The 21,298-nt window shown below is 41.9% G+C and overlaps 1 protein-coding gene across 1 annotated transcript in view; it reads left to right on the top strand.

Annotated features, from left to right (window-relative positions):
- Positions 1 to 3,526: 3,526 nt before the first annotated feature.
- ZFYVE9 (zinc finger FYVE-type containing 9) overlaps positions 3,527 to 21,298 on the top strand; it is a 101,263-nt gene continuing 83,491 nt past the window's right edge. The window contains 1 exon segment of the mRNA XM_038413064.2: positions 3,527 to 3,689. The gene's annotated coding sequence lies outside the window, so the exon portion shown is untranslated.

Here is a 21,298-nt window from a genome sequence, read left to right as displayed (position 1 = left end):
TCAAGGTCATCCAGATCTTCCTGTATAATATTCCAATCCTCTTCAGTATTGATGATGCTTCCTAAATTTGTATCATCAGCAAATGTCATTAGTACACTCCTACTTTTTGTGCCAAGGTCATTAATAAAAATATTGAATAAGATTGGTCCCAAGATCGATCCTTGAGGAATTGCATTAATGACCTCCCACCAGTTTGATAATTCATATTTCAGCAAAAGCTTTAGCAGTCTCCCCTTTACCCAGTTCCTTAGCCACCTTACAATTCTTGTATTAATCTTCTAATTTCCTGTGGGGTACTGTCTCAAATGCTTTACTGACAGCTAAGTATATTAGATATACTGCATTTCCCATACCTAAAAAAACACTTATTTTCTCAAAGGAGGAAATCAGGTTAGACTGGCATAATCTATCTTTGGTAAACCCATGTTGCATTATGTCCCCTTTACCATTTGCCACCATTAATTTAGTTATTCTTTGCTTCAGGATTTGTTTTAAAGCACTGCTTACTATTGAGGTCCAAGTAACAGGTCTGTAATTGCTCAGATCACTTTTTTCCCCTTTCTTAAATATAGGTATGACAGTAGCTGTTGGTCATCTGGTTCCCCCGCCCCCCATAGATGGATTTATTAAAAACCCTTGCTACTGGACTAGCAGTCTCATGTACCAATTCTTTCAGTATTCTGGGATGGAAATTATCTAGTTCCCCTTCTTACACTACATCTTTCTCATGGGTATATGTGATAGCTCTTTCCAGCACAGGATCCCCCTATCAAGAATCCCTTCAACATTTATCCTCCTATAAGAATTTTTTAATGAAAGATATGTGGATCTGTGATTTCCTTCTCTCTAAATCCTCATTCTTCTGAGATTTGCAGTCTTCTTTGATTTTATGAGATGAGACATGAGAAATTATTGAAGGGAGTCAAGTATCAGAGGGGTAGCCATGTTAGTCTGTATCCACAAAAACAAGAAGTGCGGTGGCACCTTAAAGACTAACAGATTTATTTGGACATAAGTTTTCGTGGGTAAAATACCCACTTCTTCAGATGCAATTTAGTCTTTAAAGTGCCACTGGACTCCTTGTTGTTTTTATTGAAGGGAGTGTGAATGTGTGTGTTTGTTTCTGCAACTTCAGTAATTTATTTGTGAAACTCCATGATGAACGTCCTATGACACACAACTGAACAGTATTAATTTCTATACAATAAAGGACAGTGGTGTGTATGTACGCATGTTTACATATGCAAGCACAAGAGTCGTGGACTGAAATAAATAACACATTGTAAAATGTAACCCAAAGATAAGCAAATTGCAGATAAATAATATAAAACGAAAAAACACATTCCCTGATAGGCAAGTTACCGATTGTCTAAAGCTAGGGAACAAAGAGGCAATTTGATTTTGGTGGTTGTATTTTCTTGGCTTCCTTTTTGAAAATAAATAATTGTTGGGATTCTACAGTAAGTGTACAATAATGGTTTTTGTATGTCTGTCAGTTATTCTTCAGTGTATGTGTGTTTATATGAGAAATGTGTGTGTTGTCTGTGTGTATGTATTATCTGTTCAGCTGTGTATGTTATTCTTGTGTGTACAGTTGTGTTTCCCTAGGTAGATGGTAGTGTGTGTGTGTCATTGTATGTCCATGTTTTCCACCAAATGCATCCGATGAAGTGAGCTGTAGCTCACGAAAGCTTATTCTCTAATAAATTTGTTAGTCTCTAAGGTGCCACAAGTACTGCTTTTCTTTTTGCGAATACAGACTAACACGGCTGCTACTCTGAAACATGTATGTATGGTTATATATCCTCGATTGATACTTGTGTGTTTCTTTGCGTCTGGATGGATGGTTGTCCCTATGGGTGGAGGATTGTGTGTTCCTGTGTATGATTTGTATATGTAGTTATGATTGTCTCCTCTGTTATATATTCCTGTGTGTGATTTGTGGGTGCAGTTATGGTTCTCTCTATGGTGTATTCCTTGTGCATGGGTGCATGTCCCTGTTCGTTGGTATGTATGGTGTGTGGGTATGTATCTTTTTGTGTATATGGAATGAAATTTGTGTGTACATTATGGTTGTCTCTCTGGTGTGTGTCCCTGTGTGTGTACTTATGGTTGTCCCTCTGGTATATATCCCTCTGTGTGTGTGAGATGTGTGTGTCATTATGGTTGTCTCCCTGGTGCATGGTTGTGTGTCTTGGTGTGCGAGAAGTAGTATGTTGTCATAGTTGTCTCTCTGGTGTATATCTGTATGTATGGTTGTGTGTCCGGGAGTATGGCATTACAGCTGTCTCCCTTGTATGTCCATAGTTGTGTGTGGTGTGTATGTGTGTGTGGGATGTGTAGTTGTCTCCCTGATGCATAGCTGTGTGTGGGGGTCTGTGTCCAGGTGTGTGGCACTATGGCTGTCTCCCTGGTGTATGTCCGTGTCTGTGTGTAGTTGTGTGGTGTGTATGATGTGTAGTTGTCTCCTTGGTGTATAGCTATGTGTGTGGTTCTGTGTCCAGGTGTGTGGTATTAGGCCTGTCTCCCTGGTGTATGTTGGCATATGTGTATATTTGTGTGGTGTGCGTGTGAGAGAGATGTGTATGCTGGTATAGTTGTCTCCCTGGCATGTAGCTGTGTGTGTGGTTGTGTGTCCGTGTGTGTGTGGCATTCGGGCTGTCTCCTTGGTTTGTGTCCGTGATAGTTGGGTGGTGTGCGTGTGTGAGAGATGTGGCTGTTGGGTGGTGTGTGTGAGGTGTCATGGATGCTGGTATAGTTGTCTCCCTGGCACGTAGTTGTGTGTCCGGGTGTGTGGCGTTCGGGCTGTCTCCTTGGTTTGTGTCCGTGATAGTTGGGTGGTGTGCGTGTGTGAGAGATGTGGCTGTTGGGTGGTGTGTGTGAGGTGTCATGGATGCTGGTATAGTTGTCTCCCTGGCACGTAGTTGTGTGTCCGGGTGTGTGGCGTTCGGGCTGTCTCCTTGGTTTGTGTCCGTGATAGTTGGGTGGTGTGCGTGTGTGAGAGATGTGGCTGTTGGGTGGTGTGTGTGAGGTGTCATGGATGCTGGTATAGTTGTCTCCCTGGCACGTAGTTGTGTGTCCGGGTGTGGGGCGTTCGGGCTGTCTCCTTGGTTTGTGTCCGTGATAGTTGGGTGGTGTGCGTGTGTGAGAGATGTGGCTGTTGGGTGGTGTGTGTGAGGTGTCATGGATGCTGGTATAGTTGTCTCCCTGGCATGTAGTTGTGTGTCCGGGTGTGTGGCGTTCGGGCTGTCTCCTTGGTTTGTGTCCGTGATAGTTGGGTGGTGTGCGTGTGTGAGAGATGTGGCTGTTGGGTGGTGTGGATGCTGATCTCGTTGTCTCCCTGCAGTGCCCCGCTGGGTCCCCTCTCGGGAGCGAGGGATGTGGAGGGACCGGCCCCCGCCCCCGCCCCCGGCCCCGGCCCCGGCCCGGTGCCGCGACTGGCGAGTGCGGCAGGCTCCCCGCTCCCCCGCCCCGCCGGCGGTGCCGCAGTGCCGTGCGCTGCCTCTGGGGCCGGCCAGGGGGCGCTGGCTGCTGCTCGCCCGGGCTGGCTTGGCGTGAGGGCGGGCGCCGGCCTCTCCAGCGCTCGCTCGCTGTGTGTGCGGGGCCCGCCCAGGAGCGGCGGGGAGCGGAGCGGGGCCCGGGGGATCCCTTCAGCCATGCAGACCCGGCGGCGCCTGCTGCCTCCCGAGGTGAGTGAGCCGGCCCGCGCCCTCCGCCCCGAAGGCCCGGGCATCCCGCTCCCCAGGCCCCTGCTGCCCGGTGTCAGGCCCTGGCGGTCGCCGGCTACCGGGGGAAGCCCCCTCACCTCGCGGGAGCGGCGCGGTCCCTGGCGTGTCGTGAACGGGGACCAGGGCTGGGGACTCGACGGAGCCAGGAGCCCCCTCCACCTGGGGCAGCCAGAGGGGAGAGCCCCCTCCCCCCCACCGAGGAAGAGGTCAGGGACGACTCCTCAGCGAGCCCCCAGCCCCGGGACCCCCCTCCCCCCGACTGCAGCTGAGGGTGCTCGGGCCCCCAGCCCCGGGACCCCCCTCCCCCCGACTGCAGCTGAGGGTGCTCGGGCCCCCAGCCCCGGGACCCCCCTCCCCCCGACTGCAGCTGAGGGTGCTCGGGCCCCCAGCCCCGGGACCCCCCTCCCCCCGACTGCAGCTGAGGGTGCTCGGGCCCCCAGCCCCCCTTTCTGAGCACCCAGCCTTCGGATCCCAGAGAGGAGATAAAGAGCCCTCTAGAGTGCAGTTAGGTTCCCTCTAGACTGCCGCTTGTGCCTTTTAGTATGTTGCTCCTCCCTGAACCCCCAGCCCTGGGATCCCTGCATCTCTTTGCTCTGTATCTGGCATGATAGCAGCCCCAATTGTAAGGGATGCTGTTTATGTGACTCAGTTTTTCTTTGCGAAACCCCAGAATTGGGGGGGGGTGCGTGTGTGAGTGTGAAACAAACCCCTGTTTGCCCCTAAGGTGCCTCTCTCAGACCCTAGACCTAAATCCTAAAGGGGAGGTTTGTAACTTGTGCCTTTAGTGCTATGCTTGAGATGTCTTTATTGGTTGTGAACGTTATTATTTCATGGTGGTGATGTGAAGCATGTCATTTCTGCAAAGGCAATGGTAGTGGGGAGGAAAGGATATGTTTTATAACATCGACAGTTTTATTAAACCATAGGCTCATAGGACTGCAAGGGACATCGAGAGGTCATCTAGTCCAGTCCCCTGCACTTAAGGCAGGACTAAGTATTATCTAGACCATCCGTGACAGGTGTTTGTCCAACGAGCTCTTAAGAATCCCCAATGATGGAGATTATACAACCTCCCTAGGCAATTTATTCCAGTGCTTAATCACTCTGACAGGAAGTTTTTCCTATGTCCAACCTAAACTGCCCTCGCTGTAATTTAAACCCAGTGCTTCTTGTCCTATCCTCGGAGGTTAAGAAGAATAATTTTTCTACCTCCTCCTCCTAACAGCCTTTTATGTACTTGAAAACAGTTATGTCCCCTCTCAGTCTTCTCTTCTCCAGACTAAACAAACCCAATTTTTTCAATCTTCCCTCATAGGTCATGTTTTCTAGACTTTAATCATTTTTGTTGCTCTTCTCTGGACTTTCTCCAATTTGTTCACATCTTTCCTGAAATGTGGCACCTAGAACTGGACACAGTACTCCAGCTGCGGCCTAATCAGTGCAGAGTAGAGCAGAAGAATTACTTCTCATATCTTGCTTACAATACACCTGCTAATACATCCCAGAATGATGTTTGCTTTTTTTGCATTTAGTTTGTAATCCACTATGACCCCCAGATCCCTTTCTGCAGTACTCCTTTCCAGGCAGTGATTTCCCATTTTGTATGTGTACAGCTGATTGTTCCTTCCTAAGTGGAGTACTTTGCATTTGTCCTTACTGAATTTCATTCTGTTTACTTCAGACCATTTCTCCAGTTTGTCCAGATCAGTTTGAATTTTAATCCTGTCCTCCAAAGCACTTGCAACCCCTCTCAGCTTGGTATCCTCCGCAAACTTTATAAGAAAGAAAAGGAGTACTTGTGGTACCTTAGAGACTAACAAATTTGAGCTCACTGAAGTAAGCTGTAGCTCATGAAAGCTTATGCTCAAATAAATGTTAGTCTTTAAGCTTTCGTGAGCTACAGCTCTAATAAATTTGTTAGTCTCTAAGGTGCCACAAGTACTACTTTTCTTTTTTGCGAATACAGACTAACACGGCTGCTACTCTGAAACTTTATAAGTGTACTCTCTATGCCATTATCTAAATTAGTGGTTCTCAAACTTTTGTACTGGTGACCCCTTTCGCATACCAAGCCTCTGAGTGTGACCCCCCCTTACAAAAGAAAAACACTTTAAAATATATTTAACACCATTATAAATGCTGGAGGCAAAGTGGGGTTTGGAGTGAAGGCTGACAGCTCGCGACCCCCATGTAATAACCTCGTGATCCCCTGAGGGGTCCTGACCCCCAGTTTGAGAACCCCGATCTAAATCATTGATGAAGATATTGAACAGAACCGGACGCTGCGGGACCCCACTCGTTATGCCCTTCCAGCATGACTGTGAACCACTGATAACTACTCTCTGGGAACGATTTTCCAACCAGTTATGCACCCACATTATAGTAGCTCCATCTAGATTGCATTTCCCTAGTTTGTTTATGAGAAGGTCATGAGAGACAGTATCAAAGCCTTACTAAAATCAAGATATGACCACATCTACCGCTCCCCCAATCACCCCCATCCATGATCGTGTCCAACAATAAAAATAATCAGCTCCGTCAATATTTCAGGTTTTTTCAGTTGTGTACTAATCCTTTGGTCATAAACAGGTCCAGATGATGCATTGTGTCTGAAGGACTGTTTTTAACATGCTAACTAGCTTGGAAACAAGTACCAGATGGGAATTAATAGACCTTCAATTTTAGAGTTAACTATCTTGTTTATCTCTTTATTTAAAAAGTTTTACAATTATTTTTAATAAATCGGAGCCTTCAGGGATTTCATTGTTAGGTATACTTTTATTCAAATGTTTCTGTTAAAGATGGACCAAAATGTTAAACTTCAAATCCAACCACCTTCCAATTTGGGTGGTGTTAATGCTTGTTTAGAATTCTTAGATGAATCTTCCTTCCCCTAAGATTTTGATTCCAGATTGGATTCAAAACCTGAAGGTGCCTACTCAAGTGAGTAGGGGAGAGATGGAAGTTATGCTGTAATAAAAGCTGTTCTGATGGTTGGGAAAGTTTTATTGTTTAGAAAGTGCTTTTAGACATAGTAATTGAATTTTAGTGACAGGGTGTTTTCGGTTGTGTGGAATGCACGTAGGCTTTAGGTATATGCCTGACAGAAAATTCAGTGATCAAATGAGTATGAAAAATGTAGATACATAAAAATGTAAATGTTTATAAGTTCTGGTTCACATGTGTCGATTTTATGAGATATCAGCCCAAGATAGAGGAAATGGTATCCATTCCAAACCTGGACCCAGATTCAATCTCCAAACCAAGCCCTCATCTAAAGCTAATACATAGCTAGCTCTAAACACTGCCTGGCTCTCTAATTTCCATATTTTAGATTAGCAGATTCAACTCCTTTAAACCTATGTTGTAGGGTTCAGTATTATGTCAGGTACAAATTAAATATATTTGTTTTTAATTTGGCACAATTTAATTTGGCACAAGAGCTCTCTTGCCAACAAAAAACTTCCACCCTGCATCAAGTGGCAGCGGTTTTGTCGGAAGGAGAGAGCTCCTGCCGACAAAGTGCTGTTCACACCGGTGCTTTGTCGGAAGGAGAGCGCTCCTGCCGACAAAGCGCTGTTCACACCGGCGCTTTTCATCAGTAAAACTTTCCTCATTCGGGGATGTGTATTTTTTTTTTTAACACTCCTGAATGACAGAAGTTTTGCTGACGAAGTGCCAGTGTAGGCAAACCCTTAGCAAATACTGATTTCTGTCTTTCTAATGGGTCTTGTTGATTTCTATCTTTCTATTGGATCTTATTTATTTACTTATTAATGCTCCAGTATCCTCAAAGATGCTAGCACAGCTCTGGGTCTGCACAAAGGGCAAAGCATTTAATGTATACGCTAACTATACATTATTGTTTTTTCAATGAAGTGGCAGATAGGGACACCCATCCCTCCGACATCCCTGGATACGTGGTCATTTCCCATCAGATAACTTTGTTAGGTCAGATTTGTGCCAATGATGTTTGTGAGTTCTTGTATTAAAAGAAGCGTATTTACTGCACCAATTCAATTTTGCAGCGATACTTGTGTTTCTCATTTTCCTGGTCTTAACGTGGCATTCAAGAAGTATCACCACTTTGTTTCAGTGTTTTGAGTTAATGTAGAATAATGAAAGTGTTTCTGTATGACTTGCTTGAAACATTTAATGGAAACGTGAAATGAAGCCATTATTCATTTTGCAAATGTTCTTTCAAAGTACAGTATTTATATTTGCTCTAAATTTTAAATGTTTCTTTTGGTGAATAATAAAAAATGAATTTACATTACAGAATTTATAGCAAGATTATCATTGGAGGTCTGGTGATGATTTATTTATTTTTTCTACAAGTAGTATGATATACTTACACTGAACATTACCAACTCTTTTAAGAGGCAGATCAAAGAGCTTTTCAGATCTCATAATAGCAGTTCAGTTCATGAATGACACTGTAACTATTAGAGGGGCTTTCTATTTTGCAGATTTAGTGTTGTCATGTCGAAACTGCTTTGAACTCAATACACATGTTCACCTACCTGCTTGTGCTTTAAGTACTGTATGATCTAACGATTGATTTGGGGTCGGTAGGATAAAAACTAATTCAGATGTAGCTATGAATCCAGAATGTGAGTATACACAGTGATTACAAATACAAGGTGAAATAACAAGTTTGTATGTTTATCAAGAAATATATTAAACAAAATCAGTTGGCCAATCTGATTGCTAGATGGCTCAGAGGTGTCAGTAAACAAAAATTTAAATTAAGACTTAATGGCACTGTCAGGTTAAAAATAGTTCACAAAAATATATTTCCTTAAATATTAGTAACAAAGTTCAGATTCTAAAAAGTAAAAATTTTAATCAGCTAATTTTATGTTTGCTATTGTTTACTTTTTACATTCCACTCAGCAATTTAAACCAGTCTGTCTCACTTTTGTTTCTACTCAGTTTCACTTTTCTGGTTCTCATGTGCTCATTGTTCCATTAGCAGGGTTGCAAATACTACTGGGTAATGTTTAAGGAAGATGCAGTGCTGGGGGTCTTCTATTCCAGCTTCTGCCCAGACTTTTTCTTGCCGTGGGCAAATCACTTAACCTTTGAGTGCCTTAAATTTGCCTGTCACAGTTTCAGGTTATCTGCACCTCTGGTCCCACCTTTTTGGCCTGCTCGAGGAGTGCTCTAGCTTTCATCCCTGTCTGGGTAGGGACCCTTGTCCTATTCCCAATCCCTTCTGACTAGAGATTTTAGGCTGCAGCCTCCTGCTCCTTACTGTGATTCTCCCCAAGCATATCATACAAACATCCAGCCCCCTGCTCCTTTATTTCTTTCCAAGGACAATGGCATGGTCTTTACAAATGATCAGACAGTCTTTGTAAGCAGACTGTATGTATTCAGGGATGAAGAGTGTACAGAGAAAATGTATATACACTGCAAATGTACATGCACAGCAAATATACCATAAACCACATATTTTCCACATAGGCAATCTGGCAGGCCAAAGCCCTTCAAACCTTTTGTCCAGGGTTGGGTCCCTTTCTTAGTCAAAAGGTCATGTCTGTTTGTTCGATCAGAAAGAAGATCCCTGAATCTAGTTAAACTCAGCCTTTTATACCAAAAGCCTTTCTTTGTTTCCTTGAGCCTCTGGTATCTGTTTGGCTCAGAAATGCAAACCACCCTAGGGGTAGTACTACTTTGGAGTAAATCTCAGAAACTGTAGTGATCACCCCCAACTGTTTTTAGTTCCAGGAGCAGTGGTGGTAACCCTCCTCCCATAGAGCTGAATACAGTTCTTACTCCATAATGATAGATAGAACATTCCCAAAATTAATAGTGTGGTCCCCAAAAATGCTGTATGTAGTTGCAATATCTGTGACAGTTGCTATCAGTTAAATAGGGATAATACTAACCTTACCCTTTTTGGGACTGTCACAAGTGCTGGTCTCATCTGATGATGACCCGTTGCTGGGGTGTGTGTGCAAAGGGTCACATGACGCTCCCCAAAATGCCCAGGCAGGGCCAAAGCTGGAAGGGAAGAGGCGGTCCAGAGCCTCTCCTCTTCCAGCCACACTGCCTGGTGCAGCTCTCAGCAGCTGCATTCTCCCAGGCAGCCTCCAGCCTAGGCAGGCTGTGTGGCCAGAGGCTGCTTGGGAAATGCCAGGGGACTGGAGCAGAGCGTGCCCCGCCTGCCCCTGCCCGGTAATGTGGGATGGGAAGAGGATGGAGAGCGCGCAGGGCCCCTGGGCTGGGGGTGGAGTGGGGATGAGTCACATGGGGGGCAGGGAGGAGTCACATGAAGGGGTCACATGGGGGGCAGGGAGGAGTCATGGAGGGGTCATGTGGGGAGGTCACGTGCCCCCCTTTAGCTGGTGCTCCCTTTGTGTCCCTCCTACTAGTCACCTTCTAAATTAACTAGTGTTTCTAATTTTTAGTGGCTTTTGGATAGATGACGATGTACAGTCTTGTCTACACTGGAGAATTGACAGAGAAATCCCCACTAGTTCAGCTGGACCAGTGGTGGAACGAGTGGGAGCCCAGGTGTAGCTCAACTTGTAAACCACCATTTTAGTTCTAATCAAATGGTGGTAAAAATGGGTCTGGTTGCTGGAGCCTTACCTATGCTAGTTACCTACTAGTTCTAACCCCAGCTCTGCTGAATTGGTAGGATTTTTTGTCAACAATTTCCCCCGTGTTGACAAAGCCTTGAAATGGCGGTACTGTTTTAATCTAACTTAATCTAATCTAATTTTTAAAAAATTATTACATTTCTATTAATAGTTGTAAAATCATTTTTAAACAATCTAAATATTGTCTAAAGTACCTGAGTGTGCCTTTGAAGTAATTTATTCATAAAATGTACAATATTTGATGTATAATACTATTAAACACACTTTAATCCAGTACATAAACCCTCTTTTAATTCATTGATTTGATGTCACAACTATAAATACTGAAATTTTCAGGAGAAGAAAAAAAATCACATTAAACAATTTAACTTTTAAAAACTGGTGCAATTTAAAAAGTATTCTAGGAACTAATTGTTATAGTGCAATGATTCATTTTTTTAAATGCCTGTTTTATCACACAACAACATATGCATTACGGCAGCTAAATGGACATTTCATCTGTACTGTGATCAAGTGAGTGACAGCTTTACTCTTCACATATTAATCTTTATCTGGTTTTGGTATCTAATTTATACACAGCCTTAGCACATCAGAACAAAAATGCTGTTCCCTAATACAACAAAAATAGGTACTGTATCATAGTTTTCAGACTTTGTTTTGTATTTGGACTGGTCTTAACTATGGGGAGATCCACGCTGCTGCAATTGTTGCAGCAGGGATCGATTTAGCGGGTCTAGTGAAGACCCGCTAAATCAACAGCAGAGCGCTCTCCAGTCGACCCCTGGTAATCCAGCTCTCTGAAAAGAGTAAGGGAAGTTGACGGGAGAGTGTCTCCCGTCGACGCAGTGCAATGAAGACACCGGGATAAGTTGATCTAAGCTACATCGATTCCAAATACATTATTCACATAGCTTGAGTAGCATAACTTAGGTTGAATTACCCCTATAGTGAAGACAAGCCCTCAGTCATTCCAAACCATGCCATATAATAATTTGCCACTGCTCCCACTTTTAGGCCATCTTGATAATCTAGCAGAGCACAGTAGCTGGTCTTGTATCACAAAATTACACTGTGGATGGGATGGAGGTTAATTCATCATTAGTGTATATTGGATGCTTCTTTGCTGTTTGGTGCACTCAGCATATAAAAATATATTTACTGCACATCTGTTAAATTACAGTATTTGCAGGTCACTTTAAATAGCACGTACTGAAATGGGCTAAATGTCAAATTGTAATTCTGAAATTCTTATCAGTGCGTGTGTTTTTGTATAAGTGGTGAAAGGTGAATAAAAAGTCAGTTTGCTTTACACATTGTACTGTACTTTTTTGATGCTATAACTGTTTTTAAATGTAAAGTGTCATTTAATATTGAACATCAATATACACATGTATTTGTAATTAATAATACATGACTATAGTTGACATTTGAATAACATACTTTTCTATGTATCATACTTTCCTAGCTTGTAAAGTCTTCAATTAATTTGTTACCTGTAAAATATATTTGCAGTTTTCTTCCTCAATTGATATAGTTTCTCCCCCCCTTTTTTGGAAAAGATCTATACTAATGCACAAGGAATAGAAACTGATTTTGGAGACTGATGTAGAAGAAACTGGTATAAATTAAATGTCCCTTGTTCACTGAATTTTTTTTCTTGCTAGTCCTTTGTTTTTCCGTAGCTGTATTTTCATCTCTGCTGGTCAGCGTCACTTCTCTACAGATGCATTTGTACATCCTCTTTTGCCTTTTAAGTAAACATGTAAAGATCATCTTTTTTTGTTGCTTACAAAACTTGTATTAAGTAGAGGTCCTAAGTACTCAGTTACTTGAGTGAAGTGTAAGATGTGTGTGTCAGACCTGGGCCTTTCTGGATACTGTGTGTATGTGTGTGTGATTAAATGTTGTAAATCCTATTACCCAGAGTAATGTGCATGGTTAATGTAATGCTCCTCATCTGATACCTTAATGATCAACTAGGATCCCAGATTGAAGATTGTAGTTGAAGTGGCTTGAAGAATTGGCTTCTCTTATCACTTGGAAGTGTGGTAGGCACACTGTGTTGACAATTTCATCTGTGGTTAGCTGTAATGTTTTGATTGGGATCTTACCAGGAGTGTTTGAGGCACAGAAATTCACATGCCCTGGAAAGCTGGGGCAAGAAAATAGGTGAGTGTTGGAGAAATGAATACGGGAAAAAGGGAGCGAGACTGGGAAATAGACAAGGAGATTAGTCCTTTTTTTTTTTTTTTTTTTTTTTAATACAATGCCTAAAGTCTGCAAAGTGCTTTACAGACAGATAATGTAGATACAGTCTCTGCTCTGAATAGGTTAAAATCTATGGTCCTGATCCTATGAAGGGAACTGCCATTGTCTGGAGCCCTAATTATTTTGGGGGGAATCTGAAAGAGGAAATCACTTTGCAGGATTGGGACCTAATTGTATTCATGAAGCAGCAAAAGAGAGCAAACAGTGATAGGAAGCATGTGGGTTAAAATAATCTCTCCCACCTTGACCTGCTTGTTTGTTTGGTTCACTTATTATGTCTTGTCTCTTGGATTTTAAGCTCTTTGGAGCAAAGCCTTTTGTATAAGTTTGTACAGTGTTTATCACAATGGGCTACAGCCTGCTTAGTCCCAGAGCTGCCAGAAATGATAAATAAATAATTAGGTCATGCAATTACTCAGGTTTGTTACAATCTTGACTTTATTATTCTACTGCCTTTATGCATGTACATAAATATATAACCTTCAAACAGTTTTATCTAAACATATACATTTATTTATTTACTTGAGTTTTGGTTTAGAGGGAGACTTGAGAAAGAGGCACAAGTAGAAGTGGAGTAAGCAAATGCAGATTGGAAGAAGCAACAAAGGAAGGAAAGATGGGCATTAACAGATACGGATGAAAATGTTTGAGAAGGAAAACTGGACAAAGATACTGAGAGAAAGTAGTTCAGAAATTGACTACTATTGCATCTGAAATTCAAAGGTTTTGAGGTCCTTAGGACTGCTGAAAATTAGATGCAAGGTATCTCAACTCAGTCACACAATTAATGAAGGCTTGCATCTGTTACACACACAGACACATAAAATAAAGGTTTATGTTTATATACACAGGGATATATTCCCAACTACCCAACCAGGATGGTGATAGTGATTGTGAAAACTCAGTAGTAATGCGGGATTTCAGCTATCCCCCCATATTGACTGGGTACATGTCACCTCAGTTGGGATGCAGAGATAAAGTTTCTTGACACCTTAAATGACTGCTTCTTTGAGCAGCTAGTCCTGGAACCCATAAGAGGAGAGGCAATTCTTGATTTAGTCCTAACTGGAGCACAGGACCTGGGCCAAGATTTGAATATAGATTGACAACTTGGTAATAGAGACCATAATATAATTAAATTTAACATCTCTGTGGTGGGGAAAACTCCACAGCAGCCCAAGAGCGTAGCATTTAATTTCAGAAAGGGGAACTACACAAAAATGAGGAGGTTAGTTAAACAGAAATTAAAAGGTATAGTGCCAAAAGTGAAATCCCTGCATGGTGCATGGAAACTTTTTAAAGACACCATAATAGAGCCTCAACTTAAATGTATACCCCAAAATTAAAAAACATATTAAGAGAACCAAAAAACTGCCACTGTGGCTAAACAAGAAAGTAGAAGAAGCAGTGAGAGGCAAAAAGGCATCCTTTAAAAAGTGGAAGTTAAATCCTAGTGAGGAAAATAGAAAGGCGCATAAATTCTGGCAAATGAAGTATAATAATATAATTAGGAAGGCTAGAAAAGCATTTGAAAAACAGCTAGCCAAAGACTCAAAAAGTAATAGCAAAATTTTTTTTAAGTACATCAGAAGCAGGAAGCTTGCTAAACAACCAGTTGGGCCACTGCATTATTGAGATCCTAAAGGAGCACTCTAGGATGATAAGGCCATTGTGGAGAAACTAATGAATTCTTTGCGTTGGTCAGCTGAGGATGTGAGGGAGATACCCAAACCTGAGTCATTCTTTTTAGGTGACAAATCTGACTGTCCCAGATTGAGGTGTCATTAGAGGAGGTTTTGGAACAACTTGATAAATTAAACAGTAATAAGTCAGATGGTATTCATCCAAGAGTTCTGAAGGAACTCAAATGTGAAATTGCAGAACTACTAACAGTATTCTGTAACCTATCATTTAAATCAGCTTTTATACCAAATGACTAGAGGATAGCTAATGTATCGCAATTTTTAAAAAGGGCTCCAGAGGTGATCCCATCAATTACAGGCCAGTAAGCCTGACTTCAGTACCGGGCAAACTGGTTGAAACTATAGTAAAGAACAGAATTGTCAGACACATTAGATGAGCATAATTTGTTGAGGAAGAGTCAACATGGTTTTTATAAAATGAAATCATGCCTCACCAATCTACTAGAATTCTTTGAGGGGGTCAACAAGCATGTGGACAAGGGGGATCCTGTGTATATAGTGTACTTAGATTTTCAGAAAACCTTTGGCCGCGTCCCTCGCCAAAAGCTCTTAAGTAAAGTAAGCTGTCATAAGATAAGAGGGGAGGTCCTCTCTTGTATAGGTAACTGGTTAAAAGACAGGAAACAAAGGGTAGGAATAAATGGTCAGTTTTCAGAATGGAGAGAGGTAAATAGTGGGGTCCACCAGTTGTCTGTACTGGGACCAGTCCTATTCAACATATTCATAAATGATCTGGAAAAAGGGGTAAACAGTGAGGTGGCAAAATTTGCAGATGATACAAAACTACTCAAGATAGTTAAGTCCAAAGCAGGTTGTTAAGAGCCGTAAAGGGATCTCACAAAACTGGGCGACTGGACAACAAAATGGCAGATGAAATTCAACGTTGATAAATGCAAAGTAATGCACATATAAAAAAATGATGGAGTCTAAATTAGCTGTTACCACTCGAGAGAGATCTTGGAGTCGTGGATAGTTCTCTGAAAACGTCCACTCAATGTGCAGCGGCAGTCAAAAAAGCAAACAATGTTGGGACTCATTTAGAAAGGGATAAATAATAAGACAGAAAATATCATATTGCCTCTATATAAATCCATGATATGCCCACATCTTGAATACCGCAGATGTGGTTGCCACAGCTCAAAAAAGATGTATTGGAATTGGAAAAGGTTCAGAAAAGGGCAACAAAAATGATCTAGGGGTATAGAATGGCTTTCATATGAGGAGAGATTAATAAGACTGGGACTTTTCAGCTTAGAAAAGAGACGGCTAAGGGGGGATATGTTAGAGGTCTATAAAATCATGACTGGTGTGGAGAAAGTAAATAAGGAAGTGTTATTAACACAAGAACTAGGGGTCACCAAATGATATTAATAGGCAGCAGGTTTAAAACAAACAATAGGAAGTATTTCTTCACACAGCACACAGTTAACCTGTGGAACTCTTTGTGAAGGCCAAGACTATAACAGCGTTCAAAAAAGAACTAGATAAATTCATGAAGGATAGGTCTATCAATGGCTATTAGCCAGGATGGGCAGAGTGGTGTCCATAGCCTCTCTTTGCAAGAAGCTGGGAATGAGCGACAGGGAATGGATCACTAGATGATTACCTACTCTGTTCATTCCCTGTGGGGCACCTGGCATCGGCCATTGTTGGAAGACAGGATACTGGGCTAGATTGACTTTTGGTCTGACCCACTATGACCGTTTTAATGTTCTTATTAGAATCTTCCCTATAATATAGAGAGCTATCAAAAATAGGCACATTTTTGGACAACCTGATTTTTGATGATTACTATTTTTTTCAGAATTTTTAAATAGCTATCATAAATTACAGAAGTATCTTGATTCTCACTTACACTTGGGTGCCTTTACACCACTCTAGCAGTGAGAAGGAACCTTAAAATGAATCTAAATGTAATTTACTCAACTCTGTGGCCTCTTAACACTGCCAAACTGGTGTAAGGGTAAATGAGAGTCAAGTATACAGAAATAGCAGTGGAGCCAATTCCAGCCCCTAACAGTAGAACATTACAATTCTTGTACTGAGTTGCTAATTGCTGAAGACATATTACACAGCAGGACTCAATAATGCAGTTAGATAAAGAACATGTACATTTAATAATAAACTTCATAAAAACTGACAAGACACAACAGTGACTAACATTCATGATATGCAGGTGAACATAAATCAATATAATGTAAATATGATAAAAGTACAAAGACTGCCATATAAGGGCAAATACCATTGTCATGGGATATTAAGTTCTTCCTGATCCCTCTAAGGATATTTTAGGTCAAAAGGTATTATGAGAGAAATCTCCATAGGTACCTTATTTACTTTTGGAGTCTGATATGAAAATACCAGATTTCAGTAGTTTTAACTGTTTTATCATCCATAATTCACAGATTATATAGCACTAACAGAGAGGGGAAGTCGATAGGGTGATCAAGATTGTAATAAATGATGGTTGTACAGATACACATTTAGCAAAGGTGACCACAGTATTGTTCAAAAGTGAAAATAGCTCAGTGTGGTGATGAAAATGATTTTAATATTTGATAGACTACTATTCAGCATACTTAAATGGACTGTAGATGTTAAACATAAAAAAGAAGCTTACAAGAAGTGGAAGGTTGGACATATGACCAGGGAAGAGTATAAAAATATTGCTCGGGCATGTAGGAAAGATATCAGGAGGGCCAAATCGCACCTGGAGCTGCAGCTAGCAAGAGATGTCAAGAGTAACAAGAAGGGTTTCTTCAGGTATGTTGGCAACAAGAAGAAAGCCAAGGAAAGTGTGGGCCCCTTACTGAATGAGGGAGGCAAGCTAGTGACAGAGGATGTGGAAAAAGCTAATGTACTCAATGCTTTTTTTGCCTCTGTTTTCACTAACAAGGTCAGCTCGCAGACTGCTGTGCTGGGCAACACAAAATGGGGAAGAGATGGCCAGCCCTCTGTAGAGATAGAGGTGGTTAGGGACTATTTAGAAAAGCTGGACGTGCACAAGTCCATGGGGCCGGACGAATTGCATCCGAGAGTGCTGAAGGAATTGGCGGCTGTGATTGCAGAGCCCTTGGCCATTATCTTTGAAAACTCGTGGCGAACGGGGGAAGTCCCAGATGACTGGAAAAAGGCTAATGTAGTGCCCATCTTTAAAAAAGGGAAGAAGGAGGATCCTGGGAACTACAGGCCGGTCAGCCTCACCTCAGTCCCTGGAAAAAATCATGGAGCAGGTCCTCAAAGAATCAATCCTGAAGCACTTAGAGGAGAGGAAAGTGATCAGGAACAGTCAGCATGGATTCACCAAGGGAAGGTCATGCCTGACTAATCTAATCGCCTTTTATGATGAGATTACTGGTTCTGTGGATGAAGGGAAAGCAGTGGATGTATTGTTTCTTGACTTTAGCAAAGCTTTTGACACGGTCTCCCACAGCATTCTTGTCAGCAAGTTAAGGAAGTATGGGCTGGATGAATGCACTATAAGGTGGGTAGAAAGCTGGCTAGATTGTCGGGCTCACGGGTAGTGATCAATGGCTCCATGTCTAGTTGGCAGCCGGTGTCAAGTGGAGTGCCCCAGGGGTCGGTCCTGGGGCCCGTTTTGTTCAATATCTTCATAAATGATCTGGAGGATGGTGTGGATTGCACTCTCAGCAAATTTGCGGATGATACTAAACTGGGAGGAGTGGTAGATACGCTGGAGGGGAGGGATAGGATACAGAAGGACCTAGACAAATTGGAGGATTGGGCCAAAAGAAATCTAATGAGGTTCAATAAGGATAAGTGCAGGACCCTGCACTTAGGATGGAAGAATCCAATGCACCGCTACAGACTAGGGACCGAATGGCTCGGCAGCAGTTCTGCGGAAAAGGACCTAGGGGTGACAGTGGACGAGAAGCTGGATATGAGTCAGCAGTGTGCCCTTGTTGCCAAGAAGGCCAATGGCATTTTGGGATGTATAAGTAGGGGCATAGCGAGCAGATCGAGGGACGTGATTGTTCCCCTCTATTCGACACTGGTGAGGCCTCATCTGGAGTACTGTGTCCAGTTTTGGGCCCCACACTACAGGAAGGATGTGGATAAATTGGAAGAGTACAACGAAGGGCAACGAAAATGATTAGGGGTCTAGAGCACATGACTTATGAGGAGAGGCTGAGGGAGCTGGGATTGTTTAGTCTGCAGAAGAGAAGAATGAGGGGGGATTTGATAGCTGCTTTCAACTACCTGAAAGGGGGTTTCAAAGAGGATGGCTCTAGACTGTTCTCAATGGTAGCAGATGACAGAACGAGGAGTAATGGTCTCAAGTTGCAATGGGGGAGGTTTAGATTGGATATTAGGAAAAACTTTTTCACTAAGAGGGTGGTGAAACACTGGAATGCGTTACCTAGGGAGGTGGTAGAATCTCCTTCCTTAGAGGTTTTTAAGGTCAGGCTTGACAAAGCCCTGGCTGGGATGATTTAACTGGGACTTGGTCCTGCTTTGAGCAGGGGGTTGGACTAGATGACCTTCTGGGGTCCCTTCCAACCCTGATATTCTATGATTCTATGATTCTATGTGCAGGCTTATCTTCTGTACAGAATTTTCTTTTTCTGCAAACTCTATAAAGAACAGTTACGTGGCTAATTAAATAGAATTGAGGTGATTTTCCTCTGTGGTTAATGCATCTTGAAACTTGGTGGACCTATAAATAAGTGATCTTTTTTTCTTCAAATTGCATGTTGTTCACATTTGACTTTTACTATCAGATACATTATCAGGTCTTCATGGGTTTTATAATGGGGATTGTTCTTTGGCAGTCCCCAAAGCTTAGTCAGTGAATCTAGTGGACCAGTCTTCATGAAGTAGTTTCCAGTTTTGCACTTATTTCCCAAATACAAGGAATACCTGTGAATTTCTGAATGGCCTTTATCATATTTTTGAGGAGTCATTCTCTTTTCCTCTACATAGAAGCTGAGAGAGCTAATTATAACCAATTATAGGAGTTGTCACAGTAAATGATTGATTCATATTGAGATGTGGGGCATTGTGCTTGATATAAGTTTACTCTTCAAGCCTGTTAGGCTTTAGGCTTTCTTCCGCAGTGACGTATTCTAATAGTCAATCCCTTGCCTTTTCCAAGAACAGACAAACATGCAAAATAAATTGTCCCATCTTAAAACAATTTGTCCCAAACTCTTATTTGATATGTTTTATTCTAGCTTTTATTAGGGAAATGTGGTCTACGTGAAATTACTATAAGGTGGGGTGCACAACTGGTTGAAAGACCATACTCAAAGAGTAGTTATCAATGGTTTGTTGTCAAACTGGGAGGATGCATCTGGTGGGGTCTCACAGGGGTCAGTCCTGGATCTGGTACTATTCAAGATTTCCATTAATGATTTGGATAATGGAGTGGAGAGCATGCTTATGAAATTTGCAGATTACACTGAGATGGGAAGGTTTGCAAGAACATTGGAGGACAGGATTAAAATTCAAAATGGCCTCAACAAATTGGAGAACTGGTGTGAAATCAACGAGATGAAATTCAATATAGAGAAGTGCAAAGTACTTCACTTAAGAAGGAAAAATCAAATGCACAGCTGTAAAATGGGGAATAACTGGCTAGGTGGTAGCACTGCTAAAGAGGATCTGGGAGTTATGATGGAGCATGATTGAATGTGAGTCAGCAAGGTGATGCAGTTGTAGAAAAGGCTAATATAATTCTGGTGTTTGTCAACAGGGTTGTCATATGTAAGATACGGGAGGTAACTGTCCTGCTCTGCATGGCACTGGTGAGGTCTCAGCTGGAGGGCTATTTCCAGTTCTGGGCATCACACTTTAGGAAAGATATGGAAAAATTGGAGAAAGTCCAGAGGAGAGAACAAAAAGGATAAAAGATTTAGAAAACTTGATCTATGAGGAAAGGTTAAAAAAAAAAAAAGGGGCATGTTTATTCTTGAGGAAAGAAGGTGTGTGTGTAGGAGGTGTGGGGGGTTCTGATAATCTTTAAATATGTTAAAATATGCTGTGATAAAGAGGATGGTGATCAATTGTTCTTTATGTTCACTGTAAGTAGGACAAGAAGTCATGGGCTTAATCTGTAGCAAGGGAGATTTAGGTTAGAGATTAAGAAAAACTTCCTAACTATAAGGTTAAATTCTGGAATAGGGCTCCAAAGCAGATTGTGGAATCCATATCACTGGAGGTTTTGAAGAACCAGTTTTACTGTCAGGGATGGTCTTAGGTTTTCTTGATCCTGTCTCAGCCCAGGGGGGTGGACATGATGACTTTCAGAAGTACGTTTTTGTGATTCTAGTGTCAAATTTGAAATAATTACTGTCAATTATATTATGCTCTATTTGCTGATTTAAAAAACAAACCAAATGTAACTTATATTAATTACATGTTCTATGGAATGGGTCCATGACTAAATTCAGAAGCATGAATCAAGTTTAAATTAGAAAAGCATGAAATATACAGTACATGAGATTTCTGTGTTACACTATTTCAAACTGGGATGTGTGAAATGCTAGCTTGAATTTAGACTGCATAATGTATTTGGAGAGAGCTTTATCACATCATATCAAGGCCTATAGGTTGGGTTTCAGAGCCAACCGAAACTGCTCTTTTGTCAGCCAAAAGAGGTTGCATAAGAACGGCATGTAGTTTTCCCCTCCCGCTGTGTTCTGAAGGCCCTGCCTCCACAGCATTCTGAACATGTGTGGGTTTTTTGGCCTGAGTATTTTCTGTGTCAAGAAAATAAATTTTCCTCCCTCTAAAGTAGAAAAGGGGTTTGTCTGCAGTGTTGGGCAATAAGATTTGTCCACTACTTAAGCATTGCCATAGAGTGCGTGTCTTTTACCATCGGGCAAGGATTGATAGTGTTGTTTTATTTCTCATCTGCCCTTGCTGGTTTGACTGGGAAGCCATATACAATGTTTCTGTGAGGCGGCTGTTGTTAGGTATACTCTGCTGTTGCTCTGACATGAGTGATTGTCTTCCCCTATTGGAG

This window comes from Dermochelys coriacea, chromosome 8 (assembly GCF_009764565.3).
Source record: "Dermochelys coriacea isolate rDerCor1 chromosome 8, rDerCor1.pri.v4, whole genome shotgun sequence".
NCBI classification, from domain to species: Eukaryota; Metazoa; Chordata; order Testudines; family Dermochelyidae; genus Dermochelys; species Dermochelys coriacea.
This window is presented reverse-complemented; position numbering and strand designations above follow the sequence as displayed.